This window comes from Sus scrofa, chromosome 5 (genome assembly GCF_000003025.6).
Source record: "Sus scrofa isolate TJ Tabasco breed Duroc chromosome 5, Sscrofa11.1, whole genome shotgun sequence".
In the NCBI taxonomy this organism is placed as follows: Eukaryota; Metazoa; Chordata; class Mammalia; order Artiodactyla; family Suidae; genus Sus; species Sus scrofa.
Genome location: NC_010447.5, coordinates 9996087 through 10000914, shown reverse-complemented (window position 1 = coordinate 10000914; position 4828 = coordinate 9996087).

The following is a 4828-nucleotide window of genomic DNA, read 5'->3' as shown; positions in this document are numbered from 1 at the left end:
TTTTTTTTTAAATTCCCACCTTTAAATGCACAAGGCTGATGTTTTTTTTAAAGTTATGGTTGATTTACAATATTAATTTCTGCTATAAGGCATAGCGACTCAGTTATACATGTATCTATTCTTTTTCATATTCTTTTCCACTGTGGTTTATCACAGGATATTGAAGGCTGATGATTTTTGACAAATTATACCCTCAAGTGACCACCACCCCAATCAAGATACACAGCGTGACAATTATATTTTTACCAATTTGAGAATTCATCTTTTCGACTGCAGAGAGAGTTCTGTGCTTTCAGAAAAGTCAGTGAATATTTATCTGTGGGCAAGAACAATAGTCTTCAGTGTTTTCAAGAAAGAAGGCTACAACTTAACATGCATTCAGGAAACAGCCGGCTACTTCCTGGCTGTGTTTTCTCCTATCCAATGGACTCCTGTCCCAGATTGTTCCTAACGATACTCCCACTTCTGATTCATAAAGACTCACCTACTGGGGAGTTCCCATTGTGGCGCAGCAGACACGAACCCAACTAGCATCCATGAGGATGTGGGTTCGATTCCTGGCCCCGCTCACTGGGTTAAGGATCTGGTGTTGCTGTGGCTGTGCTGTATGTAGGCTGGCAGCTGAGCGCCAATTCAGCCCCTAGCCTGGGAACGTCCATATGCCGCAGGTGCAGCCCTAAAAAGCGAAGAAGGGGGAAAAAAAAAGACTCGGCTACTGGCCCCTGAAGGCCTCCCTACTCCTGCAGCAGAGGGCAGCGGGCAGGGACTTCTGAGGTCATCTCATCTCAGGAGAGGGAAACAAACAAAACAGTAAGTGAACTACAAACAGACTGAAGATTCTTGGGGAGTGAGACGTGAAGTGAGCACAGCCGAAGGCCCAGGACGACTGTAAACCCTAACTAATGGCTTTTCTGAGTCAGAACTTCCTGCCTCAAACCCCAAGCAGAAGAAGGTCAAGTGAAATCAATAGCTTTCCAGCTGCTAGAGCCTCTCCACAACTCTCCCAGGTAAAATTATTCCAGGAGCTTTGTTCTGCTCACAGTTTCTTTCCCTTTGAAGTACTGGTTTTCCATGAACAAGGGAGCCTGGCAGAATCAAAGAGCCTGTGATCAGACATTCCCTAGTCTAGCAGGGGGCTCCAGCTGCTTTCAGGTCAAAGTTGGATTTCTAAGCAGACTTAACGAGCTGCCAGGCAATGTCCTAAGTTTCCATTCAAATGCAATTCTACAAATAGGGAGAATAGGAAGCAGGAAGGGTGAGGAAGCTACTATGGTGGAAATGGGATGATGGTGGCTTAGATGGAATGATAGAGGCAAGGTGGTGAGAAGTGAGTGTGGGAATATTTTGAAGGTAGAGCCAACCAAAGGCAGATGGTACTGACTGTGTGGACTGAGAAAGACTCGAGTTAAGGGTGGTTCTGAGCTTTTGACCTGAGCGGCTGAAACAATGGCATTGCCCTTAGCTAAGATGGGGAGAAGTGGGAGAGGAACAAGGCTGAGGCAGAAAATCAGAGGCTTGGTTTGGAAGAGTTAAGTACGAGGCGCCGAGTAGACATCCAGGTACTCACGTAGGCCGTTAGCCCACTTCATGGTGGGGTCTGGGATGCAGATAGAAAGTTCGGGAGTCAAGAGCATATGGACGATGTTGAAACCTATTGGACTGGATAAGCCCCCCAGCGAGAGAAGGTAAACAAAGAGAGCCAAGGACCAAGGCCTGGGAGGAGGCCAGTCCACTATTTAGTGATTGGAGAGATGAGGAGGAATCCACAGAGGAAAGTAGAGTCCCTGCTGTGATGCAACAGGATCAGCAGCATCTCTGCAATGCCAGGATGCAGGCTTGATCCCCGGCCCCACACAGTGGGTGAAAGGATGCAGCATTGCTGCTGCTGCCTCCAAGGTTGCAACCGTGGTTTCAATCTGATCCCTGGCCCAGGAATTCCATAAGATGTGCCACCGGGCAGCCAAAAAAGGGGGGGGAGGGGGGACAACAAAATAAAAAACAAAGGAAAGTAAGAAAGAGTAGCCAGAGAAGAAGGTCCTTTCAGAGTCTTCACTATTCTCTAAGTTAGGTTACTCATTCTGGAAAAGGTGGAAAGTCCTAAATAAACAAATAAAATACATGGTAGATGGGTGTAAACAAGGGATCCATGTTTCTGGTAACTGAAGCTTATATGAAGAATAAAGAACAGAAAATTGCAAAACCAAAACTAGGTTAGGAAGGAAAATATTTAGAACAAGAAATCATTAACTCACTGTGGGAGAAATCTTGCAATTACAAATTGCAATTTGTAATTTTTCTTTTTTCTTTTCTGGCCACGCCTGCTGCAGGTGGAAGTTCCCTGGTCAGGGATGGAACCCGAGCCACAGCAGCTACCTGAGCCACAGCAGGAACAACGATGTATCCTTTACATACTGCACCACAAGGGAACTCATGCAATCTTAAAAAGCTGACAGTGCAAACATCACGAAATCCAGAAGTACATTTATTAATTTTCTGAAACATCACCGTATTTTTTTCTTTTTTAGGTTGGATAAACTCTGACTACCTCTTAATATAACAACAATTTTGTATCATCTTCCTCAATGAGAATGGAAAGAAAATTTAGTCTTTCCTTTAGCATAGATCAAGTGATTTATTTATTTATGTCTTTTTAGGGCCACATCCACAGCCCTTAGCCTGGGAAGTTCCCAGGCTAAGGGTCAAATTGGAGCTACAGCCGCCGGCCTATGCCATAGCCGCAGCAACGCTGGATCTGAGCCACATCTGCAACCTACACCACAGCTCACAGCAACATCAGATCCTTAACCCACTGAGTAAGGCCAGGGATCAAACCCGAGACCTCAGGGTTGGTTAACCGCTGAGCCACGACGGGAACTCCAAATTTTTTATTGCTCAATGAATTTTATTACATTTATAGTTGTACAATGACCATTACAACCCAATTTTATAGCATTTCCATCCCAAATCCTCAGCATATCCCCCCACCCCCCAACCTGTCTCATTTGGAAAACGTAAGTTTTCAAAGTCTGTGAGTCGGTATCTGTTCTGCAAAGAAGTTCATTGTGTCCTTTTTTTATTTTTTATTTTTTGTCCTTTTTAGGGCTGTGCCACAGCATATGGAGATTCCCAGGCTAGGGGTCTAATCCGAGCTGTAGATGCTGGCCTACACAGCTGTGTCAGGATGGGATCTCCCATTGTGTCCTTTTTTCAGATTCTACGTGTAAGTGATAGCATACGGTGTTGGTGTCTCACTGTCTAACTTCCCTTAGCATGACAATTTCTAGGTCCATCTATGTTACTTCAAATGCCATTATTTCTTTACTTTTAACAGCTGAGTAATATTCCATTGTGTATATGTACCACGTCTTCTTTATCCACTCCTCTGTCCATGGATATTTAGGCTGCTTCCATGTCTTGGCTATGGTATATAGTGCTGCAGTGAACATTGGAGTTCATGTATCTTTTCAAGTCATGGTTTTCTCTGGATAGATGCCCAGGAGTGGATTGCTGGATCAAATGGTAATTCTATATTTAGCTTTCTGAGGAATCTTCATACTGTTTTCCACAGTGGTTGCACCAATTTATATTCCCACAAAATTTTATTATTGATAATTTGGAAAAATTCCTCCTGACTTCACAATTCTTTTTTTAGTAATGCCATGAACATTTTGAGAGTTGTCAAAGTTGAGGGCAACCAGTATCAAACTTTTTTCCTATATTAACTGTAAGTTTTCAGTTAATTTCAACCTTTCTAGTGCCCTGATTAACCTTAAATACATATTTCATTGAAGACACCCATTGATCCACAGCCCGTGGTAGCTGTATCTTATACACTGAAGGCAGTAACTATTCCCAGAAGAGTATCACATAAGCATATCTTACTAAACTCAAATGTTCCCAGTAGGAATGTCTCTGAAATCCCAAACGCCACTAGACACAGGGGTTAAGTGTGACAGGAGAAATTGAAATAGAAAACGGTTCTAAGGAATTGCAGTAGAAATATTACTTTTGCAAATTTCACAAAAACCCTGTAACTATATTAGCACTCTCCTTGAGCCAACGAAGAGTCCCGGGGACTCCATGAGCCTTTTAGCTTAGTCCTACGATGGTATCACCGCTCGGTTTACAGACAAAGGAGTAAACTCAAAGCAAAAATGCGACATGAGAAGCTGGGGCCAGGCATTGCCATTCTAAATGGCTAACCTAAGGCTCTGGACCCACATATTGGCTTGTATCGCTTTGTTTTACAACCCGGTCCCTAACTCTAGGTCATCCCCAGGAGTCCAACTCCACCCACAGCGTGAGAGTTCATGCTGTAAGCGTGGGTAGGTCCCACGACAACGGCCTCACACCGCAGCTGGCTTCACCTTTGCCTGTTGCAACCTTAATGTCCAAAGTTGGGAAGCGCCTTTTCTCAACGCCCTCTCAACGCCCAAGTCTCAACTTTTACATCCAGTAACTTTATATTGTTGAGGTCGAAACGTTTGAAGACATTTTTCGCTACAGGCAACTCGCTTAACACCTAAATCCACATTCAGCCCCCCCCCACCCCATGTCGGAATTTCCCTTCACGCGAGAGGTCCGCCCGCGGGAGCTGTCAGCCATCTTTTGTGTGGCATCATTTTGTAGCTTCTCTTACTTTGCCCAACCTTTATTACGCTGAAATATTTCATGTCCTTATTTCTGAATGTTTTCAAGTACTATTGAGTCATCTTCTTTGTAGAGTCTCTATTTGAAGATAGAGGAATAATGTGTTTAATCTCATTCGCCCTTCCCAGCATGGCTGCCTCAGGTTGCCGAAGGCCCCGGAAGAGCTTCTGGTTTCCCA